Consider the following 17,396-nt stretch of genomic DNA (forward strand, 5'->3'; position numbering starts at 1 on the left):
GCCCCTGGGGACAGGCAGCCCATGGGGACAGGCACCCTATGGGGACAGGCAGCCCCTGGGGACAGGCACCCCATGGGGACAGGCACCCTATGGGGACAGGCAGCCCATGGGGACAGGCACCCTATGGGGACAGGCACAATGCTCCCCAGCTCTGCCAGGCCAGCTCTGCCCTTTCTCCCCAGGATGAGGACCCTGCCACCGAGTGCTGCCGCAGCCTCATCCAGACGGGATTTTGGGACCACGTGCAGCCGGGAGCCCCGATTCCCGTTTCACACTGGGCGATCCCACATCAGCCTCTCGGCACTCTGGGACACAAACTGGGGCTGCCCAGCACCCCGTGCGACCACACAGAACGCTGGGTAACAGAGACGCAAAGGACCCCCCGAGCAGTTCCTGGGATGCTGCGTGTCCAGAGGCCATCAGACAAACTCTGGTGCCACCTACAGCCACCCGAGGTGTTTGCAGGGCTGCCAGGGCTGGGAGAAATTACCCCTGGCTGCAAACAGGAGTCCTCCAACCCAAATGTGCTGCTGGAACCCCCGTCTCTGCTGACACTGGGGCTGCAAAGCTCTCCTTGGGACTGACCCCAGCCAGCACAAGCCCTCCTCTTCCTCACTTGTGGCACTCAGCAGTTTTTCCTTTGCTGGTCAGAATAAACTGGTGGAATTTATGAGGCTCAGCCCCATTTCCATGTGTGGGTACAAGCTCAGTTTATATATTGCTGATGCTGCTGCTTTTTCTCCAGGGGACTTAAAAGGAGCCAGGATAGGGACACTGATAAAGCTCAGGCTTTCCACATACTAAATCATTGCTGCCTGACTGCTACTGTTTATCATTTTAAAGAAAATCCAGGAAAAAGCCAAAGGGGGGAGATGCAGAACCCCCTGAACATTCTTGCCCCCTGCTCTCGGGTGGTGTTGGAGCAAGACTCAGCATCCCCCAGCCTGGGGAATCCCTTCCCACTCCCTTTGATCATCCCACAACCTGCTAAGGCTTCATCACAACCTGTCACTAAAGCCAGGCAAGAAACAGCACTGCCAGCTCCCAGAACGTCTTGTAATCACCAGTGTTCTCCCATTCCCTGTCAAGATGAGACCTGCAATTTTTCACCAGAAGATAAAGCAGAGTTAGCTCCCAGCCTGACCCCAGGCTCGAGGGACTCACTGGGATGGGGGGTTCATGCATCTTGCCTCGAGCAAGATGAGCAGGGAGTTCATGCCCTTTTTATCTGGCTGCTCCTCATTCTCTCCAGGTCTGACAAGAAAGCCCTTCCCAGGTTTGAAACACCTTTTTAAGAGAAGTTTTATCAGGTCATCTGAAAAGTGTCACTTTCAGCAAATGAAAAGAACTGAAGGACCCCATAGCCTGTTATGTTTGGTGTCACAGCAGCCTGTGCCATGCTGCAAACCCAAACTGATGATCACTTCAGAGAAAGAGTGGTGGGTGAGATCCAAACCTGGTTCACTTCCAGCTTTTTAGGCCTTTTCTTTTCCCCGTTGGTGACAGCACAGAGCTGTTCAGAAGCAAGCACGTGCCCTCAGATGCAGCTTAAAAGAATAAGTGCTGGAAGAGGAATTATAAACCAGCCACCTCATCCAGGCTTTCACCTGGATGGAGGGACTCAAACACACCTTCCAGCTGGAGAATCGGAGAGGGATGGATGGAAGCAGGCAGTGCCTGGCCTCAGGGAACTGGTGCATGGTACAGCTCTTCCAGCCACTCTGGAACATCTCAGACCAGGCACCTAACACTGGGAGAGAGGGATCCTCCTGGGGTATCCATGGCTCCACTGCTTGCTGCTCCCCTGGGCAGCCCAGCAGTGCTAAGGGCAGACAAGGCAGGATGTCAGCACCACCTCCTCCTCCTCCTTGGCCAAGCAGCAGTCCCAGTAAACCTCAGCCTTTTGCTCTCTTGAGCACTGGCTGCTTTCTCAGGGTCATTCAAGAGCATCCTGCAGAGGGTAAATCCGGGTGCACCATCCTTTGCCTTCCCAGCAATGACATCCCCCAGGGAGGATGCTGCTCCTGCCACCCCACACTGCAGGGATGGGACCCTCCAGCCCCAGGTTTGGGAGCAGCTCTCCTGGGACAAGCAGTTCCTAACCCCAAAGCCTGGAAGGCAGGAAGGAAAGCAGAGACACACCTGAGCTCCTCCAGAACTGCTGCACCTCAGCTCTTTCTGTCCACATCACACCAAGGCAGCTCTGCTCAGAACATGCCTGCTTGGCCCCAGGTCATCTCAGTCTTCCCACTTCCACTCCCACCTCCATCACTCTCTGCTTCTGTCTGCAGCACCTGGAGCATTTCCCTCCTGTTTAGCATCCTCAAGAAAGGAGGAAACACATGGGAATGGTGGCTGGAAAGTACCAAAAGGGGAAAAAATAACCACCCTTTCCTGTTGCTTTTTGTTGATCTGATGTTCACAAAAGTTCACTTTGGCAAAAGTTCAGTTTTCAGGCAGCTTTTTAAGCAAAGTTCATTCCAGCTTTGCAGAAAGCAATTTTCCCAGTAGTAATTTTCACCCATTACTCAGAGCAGTGCTTGCAGATGGGGTTGATCAAACACCTGATCTGCTCTTCTTCCTGACAGTGCTGTGCCTGGGTAAAGCCTCAGCAAAGTCTGAGATAAAAAAAAAAAAAAAAGGTGAGGTTTGGCTTAATAATCAACCTTAGCACTTGTGGGTTTTTTTGGTTTTGTTTTTTGTATTTTGTTTTTTTGTTTTTTGTTTGGGTTTTTTTGTTTTGTTTTTTTTGTTTTGTTTTGTTTTTTTTTTTGGAAACTTGAGCTTGCTGCAGCTGAAAGGGAGAAGGGGATGGTTTCAACTGCAGAAATAAATTACACCCCACTCAGAGAATGTTTTTCTGCATAAATTGTTTGGGAAAAAAAAAAACCAACAACAAACCTCCCCTGTTTTTTAAAGCCAAGTCCTTCCATCACTCAGGGGGCCCCAAAGTAATCCCACACAGTGATGCTTTGGGTCCTCTATCCTGTGCTCACATCACCCCAAGCAGGGACTTGCTGCCCAGCTGAACTTCTCCAGCAAACCCTCCTTCTCTTAGCGAACCAAAAGCAAGAGCAAAACTGGTTCTTCTGCAAGCTCATGCAGCTAGGGAAGGGAGAAAAACATGCTGATAAGCATCTCTGATGGCTTTGGGATAAATTTATATCTGATCTTTTCCCTAAGACTAAATATTTTGGTGATTTTCTCTCCTCAGCAATTGTACATTAAAATGAAAGTTAATGAGATGAGGATTAAATACCCTCAGGATGGGGAAATAAACCTTGACTTCTGGCAAGATTTGAGGGGTGTTTTACAAAATAAAGTAATGTAAACAGTGGTGTAAACAGTTCAGCATGAGATTTCCCACAGCCCTTTTTATCTTAGAGCACATTTTCCGTGCCAGGACAGAGGAGCTCTTGCCAATCTCCATCCTGTGATGTGACACAAAATTGCTCTGAAGCCAGCAGACATCCCACAGCAGGAGGATTTATTGTGACTGGGATGGCCCAAGGGACTGGCTCTGTCCCATGGGTGGGTGTTAGTGTGCCCAGCCCTGGGGTCCCATCACTCCTGGGTGCCGTGTTCTGTGCCAGTGGCTACAGGGACAAGGCCAGGCAGGACACTGAGCAGTTCTGAATGGGGTTCCCCTCTGTCCTTAATAATACTTCAGAGTGTGCAGAGCTTCCCCACCTCATCCTACCCCACCTCATCAGCAACAGCCTGAGTCTGGGTCATTTTGGGTCCTCAAGACCAGTCTGGTGAACCCTGGAGGGATGGCACAACCCTGAAGGGCACCAGCTGGGCTCCTATGAAAAAATTTAAACTGTCAGGGAGGGAAATGCACAGGGGGTAATGCTAAGGTCAGCCAGGGTCACCTGTCACCTCCAGAGGTTCACATTGTGCCCCTCAGGAGCTTCTTCCACCTCGTGGGTTCAGTGCAGCATCAGGAGATGGAGCCCCAGTTACCAACACCCCGTTTGGGGCACCCTCAGCACCTGCCCAGCCCATGGGGACCAAGGGAGATGGCAAGAACAGCAGGTGGGGGTATCAGCTCACATGAATGAGCATTGTTCAACAGCAGACATTAAAAATTACTTATTTTAACAGAACTCACTGACCTGAGATGACCTTTGGAGAGCAAAGCCCTGACCAGAAGCAGAGTAAGGGGCAGAGTGCTAAGCCCAGGGAGCTGCTGCTCCCCATTCCCCCTCTCCTCCCATCCCATCCCATCCCATCCCATCCCTTGGGAACCTCCTCACAGAGCTGCCACCCCAGAGCTGGACCCTGAACAGAGGAAACATCTCTGTGATGGTGGAGCAGCTCCTTATTTCCATTGGCATCTTTACCACCCACCAAAACAGGGGGCATCGAGCACATGGCTTGAGTCTCTTCACTTCAAATTCAGTCTCCTGCTCCAATTGGGATTAATTTGCAGCAGCTCTACCAGAAAATGCCAGTCAGGACCAAGCTGCAGGATCCCCCCACTTACTGGGGGTCACCTGAGCGTTGAGGTTCCTAGAGAGGAATTTGGGGAAGGTTTTGGTATTTTTTTTATCACGAACAGGGCAAGGAACGGCCTCGTTTGTCCCATTTCCAAATTCCCCGGGCTCTTGGAGCACTGCGTTGCAGTTTTCCTGCACTAGATGTCAGCAGGAGAATAAAAATGGAGCAGAGAGGAGGTGGCTGTTCCTCAGCCCGAGCCTGGCTGATGGTCCCCTGGGCCACCCAAACTCAGCCTGGTGACACCGGACACCAAGAAACCCATTGACTGCAGCAAAAATCCCTTTGGGCAGAGGGTGGCAGGGAAAAGCCACCCCGAGGAGACCCGGAGCCTCCCGGGGCAGCTGCTGGAGACCTGGCCAGGGCACGGTGCCAGCCCAGGCTGCCTGGGTTCAGGATGCTCACAGAGCAGTGAAACAGCGTTTGGTTTGTGTGTGCTTTTCAGGGGTGGGGGTCTGCCGGGGGGGTCCATGGCCCAGCTTCTCCAGCCGAAGGATGTGACCCTGCAGCCCTGGTCCCATCCTCCCCAAGCTCTTTGAAGCAGGGAATTGTGCAACGTGGGACACGGGCAGGACCTGCCCTTGGCTCCAGCAGCAGCAGAACAAACTCCAGGATAAAACACCTCTCAGCTGTCCCCTGCTATCAGCTTCTCTATCTTTATAGCTCTGGCAGTAAAAGCAGCCAGGAGCCCTTGCAGCAGTGGGGACTGGATCTGCCTGGCCTCTTGGTACAAGAGCAGGAGAATGGCTCCCTGAGCCCTTGGAAAAACCCTCACACCCTACAGATCCCACTTTCTTTGGGATCCCACCACTCTTTGCTCTCTTCCTCTTGGCTTTGGGTCACCAGCCCAGTCTGGGCAATAAACACCTTACAGCAAACCCTGAAACATCCTTCTGGTGTTCTGAACCCAGAACTGATTTGCAACCCGGGGGTCACCTTCAAATCTCACCAGTACTTTGAGATCCCCAGTGCTCTGGGGCATCCAGAGTTTTCCATTGGGACCAACATTCATATCAGCAGCATATCAACATTTTATCCTCCTGGCACGGAGGATAGAAGCAGCTTTTCAAAGACAGATCACTGCAGCATCAAATTTGCCCTCTTCCTTCACCCTGAGCCACCTCCATCACTCTGGAAAACATGGGTCACTACTCGTCCCCAGATTCCTCCTCCTGGCTAATGCTCTGGAGATGGATGGGCTCTGTGGGCTCTCCCACCAGTACCTCTCCCAGGCCATCATTCTCCCCTTTCCCAGGGTCTAGGATTTCAGACCCTCCCCATCCCAGCCGAGGTGTCTCCTCCTGCACTGACCCTGCAGGACACAGTTCAAAGCCTCCAACAGGAAAAACAGGAAAAGCTGCCCTGGCTCTCCCCGTTGACATAGTTTCGGTCTGGTTCTTGGTGTCAAAGGAAGTATTCACCCCAGGTGCCACCGGGTCCTGCTCAGCAGATGCTGGGAGGCCCCCGAGGGAGGACAACCCCCAGCACGTTCAGGGAGCTGCCAGTGGGTGCTGTAAATCCCTGCCAGAGCAGCTTTGGGGGCACCCATGTTCTGCACCATTCTAGGAGGTAAACTCTGTTTTAATTGGGAAGTGCAAGGGAAAATCTTTCTTCTCCCAGTGACTCAGCACACCCCAAGGAGACACTGGAGCCCATTAAGCATCTCCTGACCTCCAAGGCAGCAGTGAGCAAACACCAGGAGGGTGTGAGACGAAACTGTCTGCTGGGTTTCCAGCCAGGAGGTGGTGACTCAGCCCATGCAGGGCAGCAATATTTGGGAAGTGTGGAGCCTGGGTGTCTGCAGCACCAGGATGGCCTCCAGCACCATCCCATTGGCAGGGCCACAGCAGCACGGGGAGATCAGGCACTGATCCTGGCACGTACGTGGAGAACGTGGTCCCACCACTACCAGCTCCTCACTCTGGTGAGAGACAAGGAGGAACTCAAAGCCAGGATCCTTCACCTCTGCATGCAAGGTGCCATGCTGCAGTTCTGCAGAAGTTTGGAAACTCCTCCTGCAAGAGGTCTGTCAGCATCCAGAGCACCACGACCACCCATGTTTTCAGCTCCTGGCTTCCTCAGTGTCAGCACTAACCAGCTATTAATTTGCCCCTGGCCCAGCCCTGGTCTCAGGCCAAGAGGTGGGGAGCTGATTTCCATGACATAAAGGAAGCTGAATTTCCTGCTGAGCAGGTTCATGGCTCTGCTCATCCATGGGGCATTAACTGGTGCCCCCAGGATGGAGCAGGGCAGCAGCCAGGGAGGGCACCTGGCCCTGTCCCCTGGGTCATGTGGCAGGGTGACACGCTGGACAAGTTGGGACCTGGAAGAAGGCACAGAGGGCAAAGATCTGAGCATGACCATGAGCGTGGGGTCAGCCCAGCACCCTGGCCAACACCACACCCCCAGTGATGGTATCCTGCTAAAAGGTGCCCTAGTGATGAATCTTTAATCCCCGGAGATCAGGAGCGCAGTGGGGATCAGTGCCATCCCCACCAGGGATCCAGAGGATGAGTGACACACACACCCCAGACCCTGCCAGGCCCCAAGATACCCAAACCAGAGCCTCAGCCTCCACAGGCTGCACTAAATGTCCTATCAACACCCTCCCTGAGACCCCAGCTCCACTTCCCATCCCTCACCTGCTGATTTCCTCCAGCTGCTTTGCTCAGGATTTACAAGAAGCATTCCAGACCTGAGCAGCATGGGCCTGGTTTGCAGGGATGGAAACACATGGGACAGGGTGTGAGGCAGCTTATCTGCTCAGCAGGACCAGCAGCACGGCCCTTGAAGAACCTCACTCTGATTTTTTGAACACTCCAGACACTTTCCTGACTGCAATTGCAGAAGAGGCTCCAGCTGTCCCATGCCTTTTGTGTCCACCAGCTTCTTCCCACATCTCCTTCCCACTCCTTACACTGCCATTTGCTGGCTCTGTCACCAGACCCATCACCATCACCCAGTATTTGTCCAGGGCTGGTGGGATTCAGAGCCATGGTACATGTCTGAAGCCTAAGTAAGGGCAATGCTGCAGAAATAAGTTGTTCTCAACTCCAGACACCCTCTTCCAGATCAAAGCAGCTGTAATCAAGCTGGGGACAGCAGGGACGTGTTGGTCACACTCTAGGAGCATTCAGGGGTGGTCAGGAGAGGGTCCATTCCACCCCAGCCCAGCAGCAGTCAGGGGACACTGACTATGCCTCTGCTGATGCCCTGCTCTGGTGGGGAGGTGAGGATCAGAGTGCAAAGCTGGACATGGAAAACCAGCCCTTTCCCCTTCCAACCCCCCCCCACCAGGTGATGCAGCAGTTCCTTCAGAGCTTAATGAGAACCAGCTTTGGCAAATGTAATGAAACCATAAAAAAAGAGGGGAAACCTTAGCACTCCTGCACCAAAAGCACTGAAGGCTCTCAGGTGCCTGGGCTTTCCCCTCAACTAAATTGATACGAGCTGTGTATGGACCCTGATTCCCATGGGAACTTGTCCACTTGCTGTTTATCTTGAATGCAATTTTAAAAATTATATTAAAAATACAGTAGGAACAGCAGGGGAAAAAAAAAATACAACACCTGATGCTGTTCCTCTCTGTTGTCTGCAATCCAATAGCTGACTCTGGGAACAGGCATGTCTGTGTGATTACAGCTCAGACACTCCCAGACCTCATCTCCAGCAGGAGCTGAGTCCAATTTAACCTTCTAAAGGGCTGAAATGCAGTTGTTAAGTTACTGAAGCAGCAGGTACAGTGCTGCCATCTCGCCCTGGGACCTTTTCCCTCTGTTCCCCACTTGAGCAATAAGAACAGACACAAGTGGCAAAACCCACGAGGCATTAAGACACCACAGTAAACAGAAAAATCTACACAGAAAAAGCCTTAGAAAAATCTACACTCTGCAGGAAAGCCTGGCTTGGTAATATTCAAACATTTTCCAAACTGCACATAAGAGGGGGAAAGCTGTTGTGAAGGGCTCTTTGAAGCTGCGTGAAGCCCGGGGCAGTCCTGGTGATGCCCCAGGCAGGATGAGGTGCAGTGCAGACCTGTTCTTGCTGAAGGAGAAGCTTTGAGTTAATTCAGGAGTTGGGGAAAGCAGCAGGCTTGGAAATCACCACAAAGCAGTGGTGGGGAGGGAATGAGGTGCTCGTTCATTCACTGAATCCTGGACCAAAGACCTCTCTGCAGTTTTGCCAGGCCCTGTCTGGGCGGGCAGTGCCTTTGCTGTCACCAAAGGGATGGGTTTTTTCAGTCATCATTCACTTTTACTGCTTTTTACAAGTTTTAGTAACGCTCCCATAAACAGGTTTTTAATGCAATCCTTTTTCTCTGACACGCTGCACGTTAAAGATTAGCAGAGGCATTTTATTGCAGGTAATAAAGAACTCTGATGTCAAATATTTTAACAAGCCAAGTGCTCCATGGGAAAAAGCCCAAGGGGCTCCAAATGCATTTCTTCTCTGCAGTCTATGTCAGGGAGAGGGGGAAGAGATGGGGAGATTTCTGGGAAAATATCTCAGATTTTATCTTTTTTCAAAGAAAAGAACAACAAAACCTCAGTGGCTCCAACCACCCCAGCCCTTCAGTGCTGCTGAGCTGGGGAGCAGTTACCTGCCAGGCTTCCCAGCCAGAAGCTTCCCCTGCTCAGCATGGACCTGGCTGCTCCCCACAGCATCCTCATGGATTTCTTAAAGAATGGGATGGGTTGGAAGGGACCTTACAGATCATCTGGTTCCACACACACAGCCCCCCTGGCCATATTCAAGGAAGACATTAGCTTTTAAGGCTCAACTGAGGTTTGTCATTTGGGGGCTGCAGTTTATTGTCCCCAGCACATCTCCCAGAGCTGCCTGCAGCCCAGGGGGAACACACAGCAGGTCGATGCCACCAGCACCCCAGAACCCCACAAGGATGAGTCCGTGAGGGTTTTTCCTTCCCTAAGCGAGGTTTTTAGCCGCGGGCACCGCATCCCTCTGGCTGCAGGGAGGCGGGAGGAGGAGGTGATGAAACCCAGCAGCAGAACAGCTCCTCCTCACACCACCCCCATAAAACACAGCAGGGAAAGTGCCAGCAGGGAAAGGACCCAGGGACAGCTGTGGAGATGAGTTTCTGCTACCCTTTGGTCGGAGCAGGTCAGGCTGTAATGGGTGGCATGAGGGGGGCTCGGCAGCCCTGCCCGCTGCTCTCACAGCCTCGATTTTTTCCCATTTTGTCCCCCAGGATCCCTGGAGGTGCCACGGGGGCTGCAGCACTCGGGGAGCATCCCCTGCCCAGCCCCGGCAGGGGGGAGGAACGCGGTACCGAACACCTCAGCCTTGCAGAGGAGAAACCAGGGCAGCTCCCTTCCCATCCCCAGGATGTTTGGAGATGGACAGACCGCCCACACACGGGTTAGGTTTCCATCCCCCACCCTTTTCCCCCCCTCGCTTCCAGAGCGGGGCTGCAGCCTGAGAAAGGGAGAAGGGACCCGTGCACACCAGAGCCGCCCACGCCGGCAGCAGAGCAGCTGCCAAAATTATTGCTGCCCACGGGTTGAAAGGGAAGAGCCTCACATCGTTCCCCAGGAGCTCCAAACCCTTCCTCCCATTCCCTTTCCCCTCTCTCCCCACCATTCCCACCCCTGCCCCTCCTTGTGCAAGGGCGGGGGGTTGGGAAGGGTTTGCACCTCGGCTCCTCCGAGGCTGAGGATGGAGAATTCAGCAGAATATACGTTGGTAAGTGATCGATGGTTCTGTCCGTGCTCCTTGCAAAACCAGGGCAGCCCAGGGCAGCAGGACAGGCTCACAGAGACCCCCAGAAAACACACTGCACATGGACACGATGGAGCCACCAGGACCTCAGAGCCTTCCCCCTCCTGTCACCCCCACCGAAACCAGCAGAGAGGTCTCATCACTTTCCCATGACCAGATTTCCCTGAAAACAGCAGAAAATACAGATGCTGACGGTAATTAATCTGACAAGAAGACAGGAGACACTGATTAAGTGTCTCATATCATTGGGGATCAGGGATAATTGTAAAGATAGACTCCTCTACAAAACTGGCAGACAGCCTCGGTGTCATTTAGAGGAGATCAAAGGAGAGATTGTCACCTTCTGCCAGGGCATTCACAGCTCCAGGGTGATGGAGCACACACACACACACACAAACACACACCTCCTGGAGGATGTCAGGCAACACCCGCTTTGGGCACCTGCCCTGCTGCAGCCTGGGGATGCAGGCAGGATAGACCAGGAGACCAGAAGCAATAAAAAACCAGCACAGAAAAGACACCAGGACCTGCCTGCTTTACCCAGGAACACCACGTGTGCCTGGCAGCCTCTTGGCAAGACACAAAGGTTTTGCTGCTCCTGATTTTCTTTGGTTGGTTTGGGTTTTTTGGGGTTTTTTTATTTGTTTGGTTTTGGGTTTTTTTGTTTGGGTTTGTGGGTGGGTTTTTTGTTGGGTTTTTTTTTTTGTTGTTGTTGTTTGGTTGGTTTTTTTTGGTTTTTTGGTTGGTTGGTTGGGTTTGGTTTTTTTTTTTTTTGGGGGGGGGGGAGGCGCATGTTGAGAAAAACACACTGAGAAAGCAAAAAGCTGAGATCTTTCCCAGGGAGATGCAGAGTTTGCAGGGGTTGGGGGGCAGAGCTGCTGTTTCACTCCTGGCCCCCCCAGCAATACTTTCTCCTCTCAGACCCAGCCCAGGAAGGAGGAAGACAAACTCCAACACGAAGTGTTTGTACCCCAGCACATCGTTAGAGACCTGACCCTAATGTAAGCTGAGCACACAGCAGCTTCCCTCTCGGTGTACGGACTCTACAGGGTCTTGCAAAAAAGTCCCTCCCAAACTGAGTGAACCGCTTTGATTCATCCCAGTAGGAACTGCTTCCTCCCTGCACCAGATCCACCCGTGGTCCCCCCTTCCTGACCATGCCGAGTGGCGATGGCACAAGGACACTGTTACCCACACCTCTGTCCCTACCCTGCAGCCGTGGGACGTTTTCCCGGGAAAGCTCTTTTCCAGACTGGCCAGTAGATGGGGATGGAAGAGCAGCCAAGGTCTTGGGAGAGAGCCACACCGTGTCCTCGGGCCTGGCCGTGTCCCGGTGGCTCTCAGGACCGGGGTGGCACCGGCTGCTCCTGTGGCTCCGCTCAGGGCAGGAGCTCGGAGAGCGGCTGCAAGGACTTGGGAACAGGGAAAACACCCGAGTTAAGTGCCCGTCCCTAGAGCAGCAAGTGTAGGTGATGAACCCTGAAATAGTGTCCTTGGAGTCTGCCTGTGCCACGACAGCCCAGGGTGAGGACACCTCTCCTAACTCTGGATGTGCCTGCTGGAGAGATCGAAGGGAAGCAGAGAGCAGGATCCAAGACCTCACCCTTGCTTGCAGCACCACTGCACGATGGAACTGCAGCCCAGTGCTGCTTCTCATGGAAAGGAGACCCCAAAGAGCCCCCTGTGTTCCTGCACACACAAGCTGTAACCCCCAGAGCACCCTCAGGCCCCACCTTCCAGACCTGCTCTTCTTCATCCAAGGCACTGCATGGAGGGGTGGTACCCTGGGAACCCCAGAAACAGCCTGGAGGGACAGAGAAAGCACCCTCAGCTCCAACACCTCCACAGGCTCTGCCCCACTGACTGCTGGGCAGCCATGCTGGCTTCCCACCCAGGTCTGATCCTTTGGGATTCACCCAGCGGATGCAGGCAGCTGGCTAGTGGGACAGGCACAAGGAAATGCCAGGAATCTTCCCAGCAGAGCAGTGCAGGTTCTGCAGGGTGCTGGTGCCATCCAACCCAGTGCTGGTGCACAAGGGTTTCCCCTGGTGGGAATCAGGCAGCCCCCAAAGCTGCTTTCATGCTCCAAAATAAAGAAACAGCACTGAACAATGAGTGACACTCAGTGCCCTGCCCCGAGCTCTGCAGTGTCAGGAGCTGTCATTATGTCGACGTGTAATTATACCATTAATTACTGACCATAAAGCTCTAAAGAAAACAGACCTGAAATGCACATAGTGCTGGTGCAAAGCCCTAAGACTCTCTTAGGACTAAGAGAGATAACTCTTGGGCTGGTAAGGTACCACAGACCGAGCTGCATTTTCTAAACGAAAATTGAATTTCCAATTAGCTCTCCTTGTTGCCTAAATCCAACAAAAGCCTTTCCTGCATTTACTACCAAGCAGGGATGTCTCTGAGCTGCCACCAGACGACAGAGGCTTACAAAAAAACAACTGGAGCAGAGCGGAGGGACCAGAATCCCAAATGTCTCTTTGGGCTGAGCCAGGCTCTTGTTTGAGTTTGGATTTGCTGCACGCTCAATGTACATCTCCGAGCAAGCCACTTAATCTGACCCTGGCCCAAAGTTTAGCTGTCTGTCAAATGTTAGAAAAGGGCTTTGTCTCCCTCACAAGGACTCGGAGGTTTAATTACTGGCTGTGCCAAGATGCCCTTAGGTGGAAGCTGCAATGCAAATGCAAAGTATCATTATTGGAGCTTAGCAAATAACTCAAATGTTTTTCTGCAGCGACTCCCTTGAAAAGAAATTAGATTCCTTTCTGGTGTGTTTGGGAATCTTTCCAGGCTCTCTTGTTGTGACACTCTTGGGTGAGCAGGGAATTAAAAATATGAAGGTAATTCACCAAAAGTCAATGCCCAGCTCCCAAACCTGAGCCTTCACAGGGGAGGCTCCTCCGCAGCACTCATCCTACTGAGCACCCTACACTGAGAAAGGCACCGATGGGGCTGCACCCAGGCAGGGGATCCCATCAGCAGCCTGATCCAGCCCGTCCCAAATGGGCCCCTCAGGGATGTGCAGACATCATCCACAGCCTCCCCACCTGGGATCCAGTGCAGATCCCTGGGTCAGCTCCCACCCTGGGCAGCCCCAGGGCCATGCTGGGCAAGGTGGGCATTGAATAAAACAGAGAGGAGGAGGGGGGTTGCTAAAAGCACTTTCGTGGGCAGCTGCACATCCCAGTCAGCTCATGCTATGCAAATCCCCCTGATTTAAACCATTTCACACTCTCCTCTGCAAAGTCTGGGATGAACATTCGCATCATAAATTCTTTGGGATGACTATTCTCCAGGGTGGAGCAGCTGCCATAAAGCTCCAAGAGTTAATGAGGATCTGACAAAACCTCCCAGCTCTCACTGGAACCACTCAGTCCCTTCCTCAGCCTCGTGTGCCAGGCAGCAGCAGCCCCAGCCCCTTCCTGAGGATGCACGGGGACACCAGCACAGCCCCAACCTCCCCAAAACTCTCATCTGAGTGGGAACAGAGTGGAGGAATATCTTCAGGTAGCTTCACAGAAAGCATTTGCCTGAAACTGTGTGAAACTCTTCAACTCTTTTGCTTTCAGGACTGGGGGTGAGGGAAGGGGTAGGGGCAGAATTGGAAGAGCCTTTTAATTTTTTTGATCAAGCTTCAGAGCTTGGGTGGTTTGGCTGGCCAGAGTCCAAGGGTGATGGAGAAGCCAGCAGCTCCTGCTGCCCACCACCCCAAAACTGCTCCACGGGACCCAGGCCCTGGAAGCAGAGGGCTGGGGTGCCCACGCAGGAGCCCACACGATGCCACACGTGGGCCACCACCCTGACACACACTAGCCACACGTTAGCCTGGTGGGTCTGTGTGCTGGGGCACGGATGCAAAGCAAAAAGTGCAACAGGAGGAGGGGGAACTGAACCCAACAAACTCCAAACACCCCAACATGGCCTTGTAACCCCCCCCCAGGCTAAACCTGCCAGAGCCCAGCAGCACCTGAAAGCCAAGGTCCTTCCCTGGGGCTCTGATGAACATGTCCTCAGTGCAAGTGAGTCAGGTCAGCCCAGCAGCCCCAGCATGTCCAGGCAGGGATGCTCTGCCCTGCCCTGCCCTGGTGCTGCCCAGACGCTCCTCAGCCACCTGCCAGCCCTCTAAGTTGATTTATGCCACCTCATTAACTTCTCCTTCCCTCTGTGGCTGATTTCTGGGCCAACCCAGGACTCCACAGCTCCTCCAGCCTGCTGAGCTGGCAGCCTTTTGTTTCAGCACTCGCCTTCCCCTTTGCTCACCAGGGCCTGGGAGCAGAGCTGTTAAAGGCAGCAGGGGCTACAGTGCAGAAAACTGAGCTCCTGTCCCATCAGGAACTCCTTTGAGGGTTTTTTTGTGGTGTTTGTTTGTGGTTTATTGTTGAGTTTTTGGTGGGTTGTTTTGCTTTTGGTTTTTTTTTTGTTTTTTAAACACCAACAATTAGGAAACCAGAAAGAGATTTGATTTGTTTTTCCTCTTTTGCCTGGGCATTTCCTCTCCAGATGCCATCCTGCCAGGGTGCTTCAGCCTCTGCACTTCTCTGCAAGCTCCAAAATATTGGCAGCCCCCACTGCAGAGCAGAAACCCTGTTGGGGTGAGATAGAGACAGATATTTTTCATCTGCAGCTGACAAGTGGCTGCATCATTTGGGACAACGTGGGAGTGATTTTTCAGCTCCCATCATCCTCTTAGTGAAGAGCTCCACACAACCACTTCTCTCTCGTGTTCCCAACACAAGCTTGGGCTCTGCCTGCAGATGTCCTGATGTCTGTGTGGCCCAAGAGCCTCCCAGCTGAGCCACAGCCTTTACAACTCCCTCATGGCCCAAGCACATGGTTTCTAAAAAGATGTATCTGCCATGCAGACTCTGATGATGTGAACAAGTAAGAGCATTTATAATTAAAGAAACCCACTGCAAATTAGTTAACAGCACAAGCTCACACCAAGGCCAAAGTTATTAACAGTTTGAAGCCTTTCAGCCAAGCCACATTCAAGCCAAAACAAGTCAAAAAAATAAAGTTAATAAAACATCCTTGAAATGAAACACAGGTCATGTACTTCATCTGCATATTTATAAAAGCCTAGCCTAATCCAGCCAAACTTTCTAGAAAAAAGTTCTCTCTGGTCTTTGATCCTGCCTGTGCCTCCTCAGGGAATATCAGTTTGCCTTCAGCAAAGTTGGGTGGGATTAAAATTCACCTTAAAAGGAGTGAGATGTGCACTGGGTAGGGAAGTGACCACGAGCTGTCTCTGTGAAGCTGCAGGATGCTGGCTGGGCACTGCTGGCACCTCAGGAAAGCTGCTGAGCTCCCTCCTGCAGCCCCTTCTGGGCAGACTGAACCCCATCCCAAGCCTCCTGGCTGAGGCTGAGCCAGGCCAGAGCTGAAATCCATGCTGAGCTGTTGGAAGAACAAAGCCCCTCTGCCCCCAGGGCCCAGCTCAGTCTGCTCAAGTCCAAACTAGAGCCTCATGGCAAAAGACAAAACCTTCTCTTGGCAACTTGTTTGCAACTTTAGGGAACCCCCCTGGCACCAGCACCAGGGAGAGTGAGGAGTATCCCTGGGGTTTCACTCCAGGAGGGATGCTGCAGGTGAAGGCAGCCACCTCCTGGACCAGACTGTCCCCTGCTCAGGGCTTGGTTTCCACCCCAAGCTCAGCAAGGGCAGGGCTGGAGAACACAGCCCCAGGCAACACACATGAGCTGCACAACCCCAGCTCCGTGCTGGAGCACTTGGGTAGCTGTAAACACCACGAGTTGTCAGGAAGCTTTCTCCCAGCAAAAGAAGGGATTTGGCAGGGTGGGTGTGGAAGAGCCCATGGCAGGCTGGGAAGCTAACAGCTTCAGCCAGGATGAAGATTCAGAGGAAGGAAAAGTCTTTGAGTCATCAGGGCTTGGACATATGAGATGCTCCTCTGCAATACCAGGGGGCTGAGAGCTGCTCCATGTGTTTGCTGATATAAATACTTGTGCAAACACAAGAGAAACCACAGATATTATCCACCAAAAAAACTGCCCAGGAAGTGGCTCCAGAGATTATCATCTTGGCTATGGGGTAGTAGGAAAACATGGTTCCATGCCAACAGAACCAGTGGTCTCAATGTGCTGAGGTCAAGCAGGGGGAATAAAAATGGCAGAACAATCCCGATAAAAACCAGTAGTTAGAATAAAAACTTTTGTCTAGACCAGGTTCTGCATGGAGTGGCTAAAACCCCTCCATTCTGATGAGGATCAGCAAACACCATTGTCACAGAGCTCTATGAGAACCAAAGCAGGAGCACAAAGTCCCAGCCCAGCTCCCCAGCTGCCCATTCACCAGTCTGGAACTGGTGTGACATCACCACCTGCTCCCAGCAACCTGAGCAGGGGTCCCTTCTCCAACAGTCCTGTCCTGCATTCCCTACAAGAGCAGGGTCACTCACACCAAGGGATAACCAATTTCCAGATGACAAGGGACATCTGGCTGTAGCAAACACCACCTAAAAGCCTTTGCAGCCCTGCAGGTAAGCTCTGCTGGCAGGATTCAGGCTCTCCTCCTGCATTTGAAATCCCTCCCCCATCATCCAGTGTCCCTGTGTGAGTCAGTGCCCTCAGTAAGATGATGAAAACAAATCCTTCATCTCTCTGGTGAGTGTCTTTGTGCTCTGGAGACAGCAGACAGCATGCTGTCACCACACAAATATGCAAGTCCCTTGCTCACTTGGCTGAGGAGAGAAAGCAAAGTGAGGAAGCCCCACTGAGGCTCAGAAATCAGAAGGTAAACCCAGGGTGATGCTCATGCAGGCCCTGATGCCAGCACACACTCCTGGGCTTGAGCTGTCCAGGAGTTTGCTGAATCCTTGCTCACCAGTCCCACAGGCTGGTTCCAAAGCTGGGCTCTGCTCCTTTCCCTCCTCTCTTCCTTTCTCTATTTTAATCTATTAAAGTGTGAACTTTAAACCACCACCACCCCCAAAAGATGCAGTCTCACCCACCCCCATCCCCTGCTCCCACTTGGGTGCTTGGAGAGCTTTGCCAGGGCAGGGAAGGGCAGCAGCAGGCTGCAGGGATCAGGCTGTGCACACACGGAGACTCCTGCACCCAAAAGAGGGCTCGAGCACTGGTTTTAAGGCCCCAGCAGCAGGCCAGAAGGAAAGCAGAGCTTTGCCT

The sequence above is a fragment of the Heliangelus exortis genome, chromosome 20 (assembly GCF_036169615.1).
Source record: "Heliangelus exortis chromosome 20, bHelExo1.hap1, whole genome shotgun sequence".
NCBI lineage: Eukaryota > Metazoa > Chordata > Aves > Apodiformes > Trochilidae > Heliangelus > Heliangelus exortis.